Here is a 17,108-nt window from a genome sequence, read left to right as displayed (position 1 = left end):
AGAGTAATTATGAATTATAAACACAAGACAATCACAATTATTAAATAGTATTAAATCAATAATGAAATTAAATAGAGTAATAAGAGGAAGGAAAGAAGAGTCGAGAGTGTGGTTCTCACAATAGGCTATGAAGGTAGAAATGGAAATGGGCAAAGAAAAGGGAGTTCTGGTGTCTGTGCTGAAGGGAGGGTTGTATTTATTGTTGAGAATTGCTTGTATTCTCTCATCCAAATTGTAGTTGTGCATTTCCTATCTGGAAGCGATCGAATGCCGTCCTCCACTGAGCCTTCTGTTTGTTTTGTCTACTACTTAGCTTCTTGACACTTTGAACCCTGGTATGCTTTTGTGACCAAAATTGGCTTCCAGAGCTAGGGGGGAGATAAGGGTAATAAAAAACATTTTAAAGACAAGAAGCTTCAGAAAAGATAGTCTCCACCCCCACCCCCCAAGCTATACATGATAGTTTAAAGAAAAACTGTGATGATTTAAATACAGTTTCTTACATCTTTATTTAAATTTTCTAGTTTGTCAGACATCGATTTTTAATTACATGTACTTATTTGTCTATCTTTATGTAATTGAGTCTTACTATTTTGCTAACTGGAATGGTTATTTTGCTTGAAATGATTCCTCTGAAGCGCCAGACTTAGTTTTTTGTCAGTCATTGGAAACTCTCAAAGCCTTTTCTCCCTTATTTTATCTTTATAACATTTTCAAGGAGTGGGATCCCAGGACATGGCACGAGCCCCTTCATAGTTGAAGTTGTTGACATATAAATGACTTTACCAAAGTTTCCTAAATGGCAGTATTGCATTCAGAACTGATTCAGAGGTCAGGGTGCTCCAGGACAAACATGGAATTTGCAAGTGCTTGTCAGCACATTTGAATATTTTTAGTTGTTTTTCCTATCAGACATGGCTATGTGGATGTACAGAGTGAGCAGGCAGAATTGGTGATGGGAGCAAGAGATAACAGTCTTAGTAAATTACTCTGAAGTTTTGAAGGGAAAATAGGAGTTTTCCAACTGTTTTGCTCACATGGCTAGCTGTTGGTGAAATCCCACTGGTATTCGCAGTGTTGGGAAATGATTGGGCAAGTGTAATTCTTTGCCTGTTTCATATGGATAGTGGTTAGAGGATGTGTACGTTGATTTTGGGTACACTTCTTTTGTTGTGATTTTATGTATTTCTGGGACAAAGTATAATTTTAGGAAATGAAAATCTTCTAGACCAGGCCTAACTTAGCTTATGTACACATATGACACACACAAGAAGCCAAACTACTGATTACCCCAAGAATGGTTTCCTTGTTTCCTAAAGGGAAATCAGCTTAGTTTAGGCTGTCTAACATACGTATAACTCCTACTACAGGAAGTCTCATATAAATTAGGGGAAAAAAATTGATACCCTCTCCCTTATTTTCTCTTAAAATGACCTGTATCATTTACATTTTAAGAAGAACATGATACATGATAATATATATCTTATTTAGAAAACATGGATGAAAAATGTTTCTAATGTGTCATGTTATTAGAAAAAAATTGCATTTTTGTATTTTTAAGTTTCATCCACTTGTCTGTCACTATCGATAAAAGATTAATTCAGGGTGGTGTTATCTGTGTCAAAGTGGTATATGAGTTTCAATTCTGGATTCTTGTATTAAAAAATTTAGTCTGGGAAGAAAGTTACCTTGTAGGAAGGTAAATTATTTTTGCAAGGGGCTTTCACTAATAATGGCTCTGATTTATATTTGATCTTATACTTAGACAGGAATTGTATTTTGGAATTATTTTATTATAGCCCTCCTAAGAGTTTATATGTTATGATTCATACAGCTATGTCCTTGAGGACATATATTTGTCCCAGGAAAATTTTTAATGCTCTGAAAACATTTGCTAGAGTTTTTCCTTTTAGATATGATTGCTTGGCATAGATTGTATTCAGACAGATGTGATTTTTTTTTTTTTTAAACATGATTGTTGTATATGTAAATGGTGAAAAAAAAGCTAATCCATTAATGTCCTTTGGATCAGATTTACTTTGGACCTTTTGTAGAATCATCCATTAAAATTTTTTCAGTGAGATTTATGTGATGGGAATTGGATTAGTGTCCTCATCACCCCCCCCCCCCATGACTGGAAACAGCTTCGCTCAGCTGTAGGGAATGTTAAGTAGGCTAGTTGGTTCCAGAAAAATTGCATGATTAACATAAAACTCCTAAAGAATGATAGACTTGTCCACTTGATTTAGTCATTTTATTTCTTGATAAGAGCCAAAAGTTGCAACTAAGCAGCTTGCTCTTATCTTCTTTTAAGAAAAAACTTGCCTAAAGTTGACTTTGGAATAAACCAGATCTCAAAGTGGCCATTCTCTACCAAGTTCAAATGGTCTGTACTAATTGCTGTGTAGTCTTTAATGAAGATTTGGAATTGATTCTGTGATATCTAGGAGGTCCTGCGGCTTGATGCTTCATTGTGTGATGTGGTACTGACTTCTGTCATGTAGCAAAAATTCTATCAAGTTATACCCCATAGGGTTGCTTTTTAATTGGGCTTCTTGGAAAATTATAAGTTCTGGTTTAGCTAATTTTCTTAACAAAGGGTTAAAACAATTCCCTCTTCTTTCTTTTTTAGTTCTTATATAAAATGGACTAACACCCATTTAATTGAATAGAGGACAATAGAGATAACCTAATGATATATGCCAATAATATTAGCAGTATCCCTGAGGTCTTGCTTAGGAACATGAATCATGATTGTTCTGAAGTAGACATGAAGCAAGGATAAGAGATTAGATTTGAGAGTTGAATATATACTGACCTCACAGCATCTGTAAGCCAAAGCTTAGTAGGAAAGGATCTCTCTCTTTTCCTCCCTCCTTCCTTTCCCATGTCCTTCTTTCTTCCCTCCAAACTCCTTTGTTTCTTCTTTTTCTCTGTCTTGCTTTCTCAGTTTTGCTGTCTCTGTAACTGTCTTCTGTCTGAACTTTTTTGATTGAAGACTTACTGGAATAGTTAGTGGCCCCCTAAGTAGAGGAACTTTTCCGTTTTGGAAACAGAGAGATAAATGGCTCAATGGACAGAGCATTGAACTTGGTCTTCTCAAGAGCTGAGCTCCAATCCAGCCTCAAGTATTTTACTAGCTGTGCAAATCAATTAATCATGGTCAGCTTCAAGTTCCTCATTTGTAAAATGGGGAGAATAATGTCACCTCTCTCTCACGGTTATGCTAAAATATTTATAAAATTCTTTGGCCATTCTTAAAACTTATATTTCTTGCAGTTTTGAACAGTAGTCTCCAAAGAATTAAAATTATGACTTATGTGAACATAAGGAAGCTGCCATATATTGCCATTAGCATCTTACACTGGAGACATGAGTTAAAAACTATTTAGGAGAAGTAGGTCTGGAAAAGGATTAGTTGTGTAAAAAGAAATCAGATAACAGGTGAACTCCATGTACTAGCCTAAGGACTACACCAAAAATATACAAATGAAAACTTTAACCTTATTGAGTAGAGTTTTTTACTGGGTAATTTAATTGTTTTATTAATAAGATCAACATGTTTATTAATGAAACTATGGTTATTTGTCTGTCTCTCTTAGACCAAAGACCTCTCATGGCAGTAGGCTCACAGTTTATATGGTTTTCAAAGAGTAGGTGTTCCTGAGGGTGGCAATCAATTCTGATTGGTTAACAATTAATGAGAAAATGAATATTACAGTGAGAGACTGGAGTGTATTACAATGCAAGTCTTGGAGTATGTATTGGGTAGATTATTTTTTTTAATAACTTTTTATTGACAGAATAATAGGTAATTTTTACAACATTATCCCTTGCACTTCTGTTCCGACTTTTCCCTTCCCTTCCTCCACTCCCTCCCCCAGATGGTAGGCAGTCTTATACATGTTAAAGTATATCCTAGATACAATATTGTGTGCAGAACTGAACAGTTCTCTTGTTGCACAAGAAGAATTGGATTCAGAAGGTAAAAATAACCTGGGAAGAAAAACAAAAATGCAAGTAGTCCACATTCATTTCCCAGTGTTCCTTCTCTGAGTGTAGCTGATTCTGTCCATCATTGATCAATTGGAACTGAGTTAGATCTTTGTCGAAGAAATCCACTTCCATCAGAATACATCCTCATACGGTATTGTAGTTGAAGGGTATAATGATCTCCTGGTCCTGCTCATTTCACTCGGCATCAGTTCATGTAAGTCTCTCCAAGCCTCTCTGTATTCATCCTGCTGGTCATTTCTTACAGAACAATAATATTCCATAACATTCATTTACCACAATTTACCCAACCATTCTCCAATTGATGGGCATCCATTCATTTTCCAATTTCTGGCTACTACAAAGAGACCTGCCACAAACATTTTGGCACATACAGGTCCCTTTCCCTTCTTTAGTATCTCTTTGGGGTATAAGCCCAGTAGTAACACTGCTAGATCAAAGGGTATGCACAGTTTGATAACTTTTTGAGCATAATTTCAAATTGCTCTTCAGAATGGTTGGATTCGTTCACAACTCCACCAACAATGCATCAGTGTCCCAGTTTTCCCGCATCCCCTCCAACATTCATCATTATTTTTTCTTGTCATCTTAGCTAATTTGACAGGTGTGTAGTGATATCTCAGAGTTGTCTTAATTTGCATTTCTCTGATCAATAGTGATTTGGAACACCCTTTCATATGAGTAGAAATAGTTCAGTTTCATCATCTGAAAATTGTCTGTTCATATTCTTTGACCATTTATCAATTGGATAATGGTTTGATTTCTTATAAATTAGAGCCAATTCTCTCTATATTGGAAATGAGGCTTTTATTAGAACCTTTAACTGTAAAAATGTTTTCCCAGTTTGTTGCTTCCCTTCTAATCTTGTTTGCATTAGTTTTGTTTGTACAAAGGCTTTTTAATTTGATATAATCAAAATTTTCTATTTTGTGATCAATAATGACCTCTAGTTCTTCTTTGGTCACAAATCCCTTCCTCCTCCACAAGTCTGAGAGGTAAACTATCCTATGTTCCTCTAATTTATTTATGATCTCCTTCTTTATGCCTAAATCATGGACCCATTTTGATTTTATCTTGGTGTATGGTGTTAAGTGTGGGTCTATTGGGTAGATCTTTTAAAAAAGATCTTTTGTTTTTTGATGAAAATAATATGTTTTGATTCACATAGTTCTCTCTCTGGATGAGGATGACATTTTAAAAAAATAATTTTTTATTTTTAAATATATGCAAAGATAGTTTTCAACACTTACCCTTGAAAAACCTTCTGTTCCAAATTTTTCTCCCTCCTTCCCCCCCAGATGTAAACAATCCAAGGTAGATTAAACATGTGCAGTTTTAAACATATTTCCACATTTATCATGCTGCACAAGAAAAATCAGATCAAAAGAGACAAAAATGAAAAAGAAATATAAATAAACAAGAACAACAAAGGTGAATATACTATGTTGTGAAACACATTCAGCCCCCATAGGCCTCTCTTTGCATGCAGATGGCTCTTTTCATCACAAATCTATTAGAATTGCCTTGAATCACCTCATTATAGAGATGAGCCAAGTTCATCACAGTTTATCATCACATAATTTTATTGTTGCTGTGTACAGTGTTCTCTTGGTTCTAGTTAGTTCACTTAGCATCGGTTCATGTAAATCTTTCCAGGTTTTTCTGAAATCAGCTTGCTCATTATTTCTTATAGAACAATAATATTCCATTACATATATACCATAACTTATTTAGCCATTCCCATCTGATGGGCAATCACTCAATTTCCAGTTTCTTGCCATTACACAAAGGGCTGCTACAAACATTTTTGCACATGTGGGTTCTTTTCTCTTTTTTATGATCTCTTTGGGATACAGACCCAGCAGAGACACTTCTGAATCAAAGGATATACACAGTTTTACAACCCCTTGAACATAGTTCCATATTGCTTTCCAGAATGGTTGGGTCATTTCACAACTCGGCTAATTATGTATTTATTAGTGATCTAGTTTCCCTATAACCCCTCCAACATTTATCATTATCTTTTCCTGTCATGTAGCCAGTTTTAGAGATGTGAAGTGATACCTCAGAATTGTCTTAATTTGCATTTCTGTAATAGTGATTCAAGAGCATTTTTTTCATATTACTATAAGTGACTTTAATTTCTTCATCTGAAAATTGTCTGTTCATATCATTTGACCATTTATTAATTGGGGAATTGCTTGTATTCATATAAACTTTAGTCAGTTCTCTATGCATTTTAGAAATGAGACCTTTATCAGTAAATATTGGATGGAAAATTTTCCTCCCATTTTTCTGCTTCCTTTCTAATCTTGTCTGCATTGGTTTTCTTTCTACAAAACTTTTAATTTGATATAATCAAAAATTATCCACTTTGCATTTCATAATGTTCTCTAGTTCTTCTTTGTTCATAAATTCCTTCCTTTTCCATAGATCTGAGAAATAGATTATCCTTTATTTTCCTAGTCGTATTACTTTATAGTACCACCATTTTTGTCTAAATCATGAACCCATTTTGACGTTATCTTAGTATAAGTTATTATGTATTGATCAACACTTGGTTTCTGCCATACTTAAAATTATTTAACTTTTGTTTGAATATATTTAAATGTATTTAAAATGTATTTGTTTCAATCAACATCAGTCAGCTTTCTCTACTCCCTTTCCCCAACAAAATCTGTGTTATACAAAGTTGTATGGTCAAATCAAAATAAATTTCTGCTTTGACTATATTTACATCTAAAATTATATAATTCAATTTGCACAAGCCTGATCTAGTCTACTCAAAAAGCATTTATTAAGTGCCTAAGCTATGGCAGACACTGTTCTAAACACCAAGGATACAAAAAAAGGAAATAGTCCCTGCCCTTAAGGACCTTATAACTTAATGGGAATGTGACATAATAATTAGACCTCTCTTGGCAAAATTTGGGACCTCTTCTTTCTCTGATATCTCTGAACTGATATGTTCTGCCAAGCTGATTCCTGGGTAGACCTCTTTTCCATTATTTGAAGACCTCTGTCTCCTTGTGCTGTCTTGGGTTGAAAAAATTATTTAGTATAATTTTTTTTTCTTCTTGCATTTCCCACTCAGTACTCAGTCTACTGCATTTTCTAGACCTATTTGGAGTTGTATGGTAGAGTTCTGCTGTACTAACTGCTACTCTACTATTTTGGCTCTGGTAGATCTTTTATGACTAAGGTTTGTAAGTATATTTGTTGCTGTGTCTGACATGTCATGACTTAATTTGGGTTTTTTTTGATCAAAGATACTGGAGCAATTTGCCATTTATTTCTTCGGTTCATTTACTGATGAGAAAACAGAGGTGAATTGGGTTAAGTGACTTGCCTAGGATCACACAATTAATGTGTCTGAGGCCAAATTTGAACTCAGTCTTCCTGACTTCAGTGTGGCTCTACATTTACCGTCTCATTTAGCTAATCCTTGGGAGTACATAGCAGAGGATTTCACACAATGAGATGACTAGGTTTTAGTTTGCATGATTGGGATATATTTACATACAATGATGAAATCAGATGCAGAAATATTTAGGTTGTCTTGAAATGCCTTTTTTTTTTTTTTAAGCTAAGTCCTTTTTGGAGGATCTGCACCGTGGGCTGGGTTCATCTCTGTCATGTTTTCTTGCTGCTTGCCTCAGTGGCAGCGCTGTAGTGCCTTGCGTCTTTGTTATTTCTCATTCTCTCTGCCTGACTTATTGTCCTTTCTAGTCATAGCTCGTTCTCAGTGATATCTTTTATGGAATTTTTCAGGTATGAACCATTGCTGATAATATAGTCACCCAACTTCTATTTCACATGCACCTTTCACTTGCTCACATTTATACAGTGATGGGTCCAAAGGGGACACTTAATGAATAAATGCTTATTGACTTGACTTGGGATACTTATCATTTCAACTCATGGTGTTCCATGATTCACAGCTGTGTGCCATCACTATGAGAATGTATAAATAATTTATTGGTTGAAAATAAAACTGTGTAAGTTTTTAGGGCTTTAAATGATGAATATAGTTACATTTCAACAAACACTTATAGGAATGCAAAAAAAAAAAAAGTGATGTTTGACAAAACAGGGATTATGTTCTGTAACGATTTGTAGCCCTCAAAGTATCCAGTGATAGTTCTTCTGGTGAAGAAATATTTGTTAAAAATTAAGTACTTTCAGACTTTGTAGCATAGTGCAGCAATACCATTGAAAGAGGCATATTTACATAATTTATTGGAACTTTTAAAAAAGTAAAAACTGCTTTTTTTTTTTTTCTCAAAAAGAGATCACCAATTTACCTTTTCTTTTTCTTTTTTTGGGAATTACAAAGCTACTTTTAATACTCTGGTATAAGCCCCATAGGAATAAAAAAACACTAAAAGAGGGTAGCCCCCTCACCCCTGGGAATGCCCTGGAGGAGAGCAAGGTTGCCTGGGAGTGAAGAATGAACAGAGAGAATCTACTACAGACACAGGGCGAAGGGAATGCCATCAATTATGGGACCCATGAGCACTTCAGGAGGAGGCAAGAGTGTGACAGGACTGGTTCCAGGCACGCAGTTGACAGGCAAGATAGGTGGGCATGAGCCATAGAGTTACTTGGACTTTTCCTTCTTCTCAGTGGCTTTTTTCTGCTTCTGTTGTATGATCTTCGAGTCCCTTTGCTTTCAGGCAGCTGCAGAGAGTCTCCATCCCAGTGTTTTCCTTTTGCCCGAGTTGCTTTGCTTTTTTATGTTCTTCTGGTAGGCAAGCTCATGCTGGTTACCATAGATCATGGTGATGGCAGTGGCTCTGGCCTGATTTGGTGGCATCTGTTCTTTCCTCTTCGACGTCCCCACCCCCACCTCCCAATTTGCTTTTAGTAAACTACCAAAGTTTATGGTTAGTATATATAATGAGTATTATTCAAAAATTGTCTACTCTATAGATTTAGCCTAAAGAATTGAATAATATTCAGTGCAAATAGTAGAAGCATGAGACATTTACTGCACAGATTCTACTTTAGGGAAGACAAGGTAGTGTGAAAAACCCCTGTAATCCTCCATTTCTGTCAGCATAAGGCATATGATCTTGGGGATGTCAAGTCGACTCTTTGGACTTAATAGCATTTTAGATTTAGAGTAAGGAGGGACCTTAATGGTTTCCTACTACAGTTTTTTATTTCCTAGTTGAGAAAATATACCCAAAGCAGGGTACTGATAAATTCACAATTGGAATAAGCAGATGCAGGATTTGAACTATGTTCTTTAAATTCAGCATTATTTTTTCTATGTGAGATTCCCTGTTCCAGTTTTCTTATCTGTAGAATTATGGGACTAGATACTTTTTTTTAAGGGTACATTTCAGTCCTAAAATTCACGGACAACAGGATCACAAAGTTAGTGCTAGAAAAGAACCTTAGTACCATATTGAGTTTGAACTTTCTTTTACAGATAAAGAAACTGAGGCTTAGAGTGGTAAAATGATTTATGCCCAGAGTTACAGAGCTAGTTAGTTTGTGAGGTGATTTGAACTCTCATCTTCTGATTTCAAGGTATCTACCTTGTTAGGTTGCCTTCCTTCCTATGATAATGCTAGTTAATTTATATGATGTGATTATGTTCAACAGAATGGTCTCTGACCTTTACTAAAATGTTTATCCAACTTTTTGATGAAACATGTTCTGGGTTCCAAGGGTGTGTAGACTGCTGATTGAAAAAGAAACTTTTAAATAAAACATTTCCTATTTGTGGCATCTGCTTAAATTTAAAAACTATTTTATACTGCAGGGGGAGCTCTTTATTAAGTCATTTTTTAAAAAAAGAAAAGCCTCCCTTCCCACTTTCAATTCCCACATAGGTTAATTTCCTGAAATTATTGGGGAGTGAAATTAATATTTTCTGGTGTTTGAATTCAACAGTAAACAAGGATTATGCTTATTATTTTGCTGTATTTCTCCCCTTCCCCCCCTCCCCTATCTTACTGTTATTTCTCTTTAAAATTTATACTTGATTTAAAAAAATTATCCTTTGGGAACTTGGGTTAGAAAGTACACTTTTGTTAGAGGCTTTCTCCCCTTTTTAGATGTTCTGTGATGGTAGCATTTTGATCTACCCTTGCAAATAATATATTGCTGTCTCTTAGTAATTCATTTGTTGAGGTATGACTTAGAGAACTGATAAATCATCCTTGTCAGTTTTATTGAGTAGTCTTGGTAATGCTGAGATCATCTTGTTAGTGAAGGAACATTATGTGATGGAGAGAGCCCTTGAGTTGGATTTAGAACACCCAATTTCTCCCCCAAGCCATTCACCTTCTTAGAATCTCAATTTTTTTATTTGTGAAATGGGGATGCTTCTTATGCCATTGCAGGGTTAAGTGCTTTAGAAACAAACAAACAAAAAAATGGTGCCAGAAAGTGGAAGAAAGTCTCAAGATTTGACTGTTTCTATGTTTCCAAGTTCTTCCACCAGATAGAGTAATTCAGAAAAATGGAAAGCTGCTGTAATTGAAATGCAATCATAACTTTGGCATTGTATTTAGGAAAGGGGAGAATGATAAAAAATGAACATTTTCAAGACATTGGGACAGAAATCCAGTGGGTAAATCCAGGAGTAGGGAAGAATGGATAGTAATGAGAATAAAGTGTGAGTAAATGTACCTTTAAAATCTTAAGTTTTAGATATGTGGCAATATGATAATCATAATGTATTATTAGTATAGAATATATAATCCTTTTAAGTGAAATTCTTTGATTATGTATATATAAATTATATACATACAAATTATACATGAAAATATAAGTGTTACATATAAAATAAATACATTTAAATAAAACATATTTATTATATTAATATATAAATTAATAATGCAATTCAGCATGTCACAATATAATTATATGTTATGTAAATTAATATATTTATATATAGATATGAGTGTATGTGTGCAATGATATGCATATGTGTGTATATATACATATATACACATATAATATAGAGCATACCTACATACCCACATACATAACATGTGCACACATATGAAATAAAAGTTCCAGATCTCTCTTGGTGAAGTGGGACACTGACAGAGATATTCTAGAAGGCAAGTAATTGAAGTAACATGAATAGTGACTGAAATAGGGAGGGTGAGGATAGATGTTGGGCATCCTTAGTTTATTTGGGGTGATTCTCTGGTTCTCAAACTCAGGAGAGATTAACTATGATGATGATGATGATGATGATGATGATGATAGCAGCTAACATTTATATAGTTGCTTACATTGCTCTAGGCACTGTGCTAAGCACTTTACAAATATTATCTCATTTGATTGTCAAATCAACAAAAACCCAACTATTTGTCCTATAATTCTTTCATTTTATTAAATCTTTACATTAAAAATTAGTGCCAAGAATTTTGTTTTAAATAACTTATACCAGTAATTCCATAAATGTCTAAAAAGAAATATTTTTCTTGGTTTTGGTAGAACTCTATAAACTTAAGTATGGGACTCTTTTAATTATAATGTACCTTGAGGAAGATCATCTAGTTTAACCTTTTCCTTTGGCATAACTGTTTTTTAAGTTCTTCATGACAGTTGGTGAACTTTCATATTTCATTTTTATCCACATATAATTGATAAAGTTCCTATTGTGTGCTTGGGAAGAATGGAGTCTCATGTCTTTCTCTGACAGCTTGTGCTAGGATCTATCACTTTTACCATTTAGGAAGCTTAAGCATGTAGGCTGCTTCAGTAAGTTATGACAAATTCTATTTTTAAACATAAATTCCTGATGCTCAGGGTCCTTAAATGATACTATTGTACTATCTTATTTATGGAACATATGATTTTAAGTAGTTGTTTCACATATAACATATTTTTGAAAAATTTCTGCAATGTAAAGATGGTAGGAGAAATGAATTTTAGCACTTGTATTTATATTTATCTCTTGGCTTTGGGAAACATTTTGAATTATAAATATTCAGTGACAAACTGTTTCATGTATTACCCAGTGTAATTGACTTTTTGGTTTTCCCTTCTATAAATTTTTTTTAAAAGGAAATGTCTCATTTATAGCCTCCCATTGGATTTTAATGTAATTTTAGAGTTACTTTTCCTACTTTTTATACAAGGTGGTTTAATATTCACTGAACAGTTGAATTTTTTTTTTTTTTTTACAAATTAAAAAAGGGGAGTTAATTTTTTGTTATAAATTGGAAACTCCTCCTAAATTTCTTACTTTTATGTCTCATTGTGGCATAATGATGACTCTGGGTTGTCAAAGGCAATGATTATAGCCAAGGGTAACGTCTATATGGCAGCAGCAGCAGCAGCAGCAACAAGAACTAAAATTTATGTAGTGTTTCCTTTCTCCCAAGTTGTGTGCCAAAGTGCTTTCTAAATGTTTGATTACCAAATCAATGAAAACTCAAGTATTTCTCTTCTTGCTCTATATTTCCTTCATTTTAATAAATTTTTATATAAAAAATGAAAACCAAAATTTTTATTTAAAAGACACTAGCAATTTCACAGATGTACAGTATACAGAGTGCAATATGTTGTAAGCAAACTTGGAGAAAGGGATAGCTGACCACTGTGCAGGGATTGATCTAGTTGAATTGGGAGAGGTTCCTCACTAGCTTGGTTGCCATGATCTGCACAGGTGGAGGGAGTATCACACCAGGGCAATCATTGATTTTAGCAGTTCTCAAGGATAATTCAGGAAAGCAATCATTTGGTATTCTCTCCTGGCAGTGACTCTTGTGAACCTAGAATGACTTTCATAGAAATGTCATGAGAGTTGGGCTTCAAGAGTTGTCAGACATGATGTGCACCGATTTTTTAATAGCTTTTGTAAAGGTCAGTATGCAGACCAGGAATCTAAAAGCTTCCTTTTTTGATTTGTTCTTTGGATTAATCATAGAAACTAAAAAGTCATTCTTTGCTCATGTCCCTTCCCTAGAGGTTCTTTGCTAAATCATTTCACTTAATTGGGTTTGAAATATAGAGTGTAATTTCAATAACAATGAACAGAAAATATGTAAGGTCAAACAGTAAATTGGATAATTGAGCCTCATCTATAATTTACACACTCATGTTAGATACTAGTTTTAGCCTGTTTTTTAATCTGATGTTTCATGAGAACTTCTGACAATAAGCAAAATAAAATTATTTTGAATTTCCTTTTGTATTTTATCTGTCTTTATCCTCTATGAAGGGGACAAAAAGCAGCATAATGGTTAGGATGAAGTAGTTATGAGAGCTTAGATAAGCTACTACCTGAATAGTTGTTGATTAAATCAGTGAGACAAAGAGAACTCTCTTTAGTATGTGGGCTGCTTTACTGTCAATGGCCTGCAGAGAATGTAGTGAGATGGGTGATGAGGTAGCGGAGATGGTGAGTACTTTTTACCAACTAAGAAGTACCATGTTATCACTGCAGAGAAGTGGGGAAGTCATTTTTCCTTTCCTTAAAAAACAAACCAAAACAACTTTATTGTTGCCTTTTGTTTTAGGACTGTAGTCATTTTGGCAGCTAAGTGGTTGCAAAGTGCTAGACCAGAAGACCTTAATTCAAACTCATCCTCAGACATTTACTAGCTGAATAAATCACTTAGCCCCTATTTGTTTCAGTTTTCCCATCTGTAAAATGGGTGTAATAATAGTAAGAATTGAATGACATAGTAATCGTAAAGTGCTTAGCACAGTTATCTGGCACATAGTAACCCCCTGTCCCCTCCCCCCCCCACAATTATTGTTGTTATTATTTTCCTACCCTTCCTTACCTACCCTTTTCTATACATCCCTTCCCGCCCATCCATTGCTAACACAGAGAATTCTTTCTTGAAGTAATATATAAACAAGTCAGTGAACACAGTGAACATATTTGGCTGTGAATTCCACCTTCTGTTTCTGTTATCTTCACTTCTCTATTGAGAATCTTCTGTTGTTTTGTTTTGTTAGCCTTGTTTCTTAGTTTTCAAACAATAACAGTACTAACAGTGTCTCATAAAATGATATGATTTATGGATATAGTTTTTCTCTTTGGTCTCTTATTTCACCTGTTGCTTCCCTGTAGTTTAGCTTAGAATTATGCCTTAATCGCTTATTTTTTTCTATATATATAAAAGTTTATTGTAACATTTTAAAAACTCTTTTGCTTGTATACAATGTTATACATTTCCATACAATTTTCCTTTCCCTTAGGTTACATTAGGTTTTTTCCATAGATATATTTGGTGTCTTGGATCTGAGTGACCATTGCTCTTGTGCTGCAATATCCTTTATCTGACTCCCTATTGAGATATAGAAACAATATCAAAGTACAAAGGAGGGACATTTATAAAATTATTAAAATCTATAATATCTACTTAGTATTCTAAATTGTATCTTTTTAAAAGTGTTTGATTTGATCTGGTTGTGTTTACTATGATTTTTACAAATAATGTTAAATTTTACATTTTTCTAGAGGAAGTATTGCAGACCCTGAGAATATCTCTAATTCAGTTACACATCTCAGATCTGTACAGCTACTCGCTCTTTACCGTTTGTCTTAGCAGCCATTTTATTCATAGAACTCTGTGTTTAATAATTATTTGGCTGTCTTGTTGATCACCATCTTCCTGCTTATTCAGCTCCAGGTCTTCATTACCTCTGGTCTGGTCCACAATAATAGCTTTCTAATTGATCTCTCTGCTTCTGCTCTCCATCTTCTCTAATGTATTCCTTCACACAGCTACCAAATTGATATTCCTTAATCAGTAATCTGACTTTGTCACCCAAAGGTCTCCAGTGACTTTTTTTTTTCCTCTAGGATAAAATAGAAACCTTCAGTCTTCCATTTAAAATCCTCTCTGGTTCTGCTTCAACCTAGCATTCCTTTCTTATTTTAATATTAGTCCTCTTAATCCTCTGTGGCAATCAAACCAGATTGCTACCTGCTCTCTTTTATGTTCTGCCATTATAGAATATAGTTATGTCTAACCCCCACCTCATGGGATGCCTAGTTCTTTTTGCTGATGGTGTTTCAGATATATCCTTCTGCAGAAGACCTTTGCCAGATGCTCTGTTTGTTTAGTGTTATCTCCTTCTTGAAATGACTATTACTTTATATATACTTTGTGGTAAGCTTTTTATAGTCAGACTGTTTCATTATTGTTTTTGATTCTCTAGTGCATAGCACAGTATTCTGATCATAGTTCTGAACATTTAATAAGTGTTTTTAAAAATTCAACTTGAGTTTTTCTTCGGTCCAAAATACTTGTCAGAAAAACACTTTTCAATGAAAAACATCAAGTTGTTTAACTGAACCAACTCCAGATGACCATAAAAGTCTTAGAATTTAGACTTGTCTGTAGAAATTACCTGTTCCCCTTATTTTATAGCTGAGAAAACTGAGTTCTAGAAAGGTTAAGTTATTTTGGATCACTGAGATAGTAGTAGAACCAAGATCTGAATCTTGATTTTTCTGACTTAAAGTATAGTAAACTTTCTATCATGCCATGATGCTTTATTTAGTGGTTCTCTCCTGTTATGGGATGCCATACCAAATAGAAACCTGTGGGGTAGCATCCTCTTTACTAAATGTATGAACATGGGCAAAATGACTTACCCTCCCTAAATTTCTGTTTTATCATCTGTAATATGGGAATAATAATATTAATAGCACCTTTTTCTCAAGTTGTCTCATATACATATGCATATACTTATACATATATACACACATGCATCTATACATATTTAAATCTTAAAGCACTAAATGAAAGTCAGGTATTTTTACTGTTGAATATTATAAGCCAATCTCCGATTTCTGTTTAGTAGGAAAAAGGTTGGTCCAGACTGGGATTTGTATTACTATCTTAAGTTTTTAAAGGCCAGTGATATTTATTCCTGTGACACCAGTAGGTATGAGTAGGACCTGTGCCAAAGTTACAAGTGTAAAAGCATCTTTGAAATGTCTTTCCTTAGATGCTATATATTTTTGAAGGGACTACTTTGCACTTAATTTTGATCTCTGTTAAACATGAAATCTGGTTTAAACTGTACTCAAATTGAAAATTAGTGTTTGAATTCTCAAGGAAATACTTTACAGTAGGCATGTTCTAGTGATAAAAACTCAAACTTATTGATGTAGGTTTTTTTTAACAGATCCTCTAAAATATAATTGAATAGTCCCGGAGATTAAATTATTTGAGTCAGTGCTTATTTACTTTTTTTTTTTTTATAACATAAAAATTTGTAATTGTATAATGCAGCTCCTAAAATCTTTTCATTGATTTCAGTGCCAGGGTCATCTCCAGTTATTTTATTCAAAGTAAATATGTCTTTCTGAATGGTAGAACAAGCTAATTTCTCAAATATTTATGTGGGCAGGTGTTACAGCTTACTTTCCATCTTAAAACGATGATTCATAGAAGCTCCTAAGAAATTGGAGCCCAATCTCATCATCACATAATCATCAAACATAGGTTCAGGCTGGGGCATTTTGGTGGGGTGACTATTAGGAATGAGTGGTTAAAGTCAAATAATTGCTTTGGATGGAAAGTGTATGTCTTATAAGTGATTTTATAATGTAGTCATCTAGGAAGCCCTTTTTAGTTTCCAATGCATCTTCCATGCTTCTCATTAATTACTAAAAAATACAGTTCATGTTCTGCTTCCTATGTGAAGTCTCTCTAGATCCTCAGCTCTACTACTGCCTCCTGCTAGTCTCTGTAATGAACAATATATTGTACGCTGTTTGAGAACCAGGATGTTTCATTTTTGACTCTTTATTCTCCCTGTTCTGATATAGTGTCTTGCACAAATAGGTGTTTAGTAAGTGTTTGTTGAACTGAATTAGTGGATTGACCATATTAGGAATATACCTCCTCCTTCAAACTTTCATAGGCTATCGGTGGACTGTGGCTTTTATTTAGTTTTTCCCCTGGTCTTCCTGATTTGAGGGATGACAACACAATTCATGACACATTTATCATGTGTATGCCTGAAACTCAAAAATTGATTTTGGAGATAAACAGATTTTGGACTGTTTGAATGACAGATAGGAAAAAATGTTAAATAGCCTTTATATGTTTAGACTTGTAGCTTAATGTAGGTTGAAAAATGTGGGGGTT

General features: G+C 34.2%; 1 protein-coding gene and 1 pseudogene across 10 annotated transcripts in view; one reads left to right on the top strand and one right to left on the bottom strand.

Moving 5' to 3' along the window:
• The window catches only part of BANP (BTG3 associated nuclear protein), a 232,420-nt gene that overhangs the window by 64,130 nt on the left and 151,182 nt on the right, over nt 1-17,108 (top strand). The gene's annotated exons all lie outside the window — the stretch shown is intronic.
• On the bottom strand, nt 8,615-8,962 carry LOC105749115 (annotated as a pseudogene).

The sequence above is a fragment of the Sarcophilus harrisii genome, chromosome 2 (genome assembly GCF_902635505.1).
Source record: "Sarcophilus harrisii chromosome 2, mSarHar1.11, whole genome shotgun sequence".
Classification (NCBI taxonomy): Eukaryota; Metazoa; Chordata; class Mammalia; order Dasyuromorphia; family Dasyuridae; genus Sarcophilus; species Sarcophilus harrisii.
The sequence above is the reverse complement of the archived record's forward strand: the minus strand, read 5'-3'. Positions and strand labels throughout refer to the sequence as shown.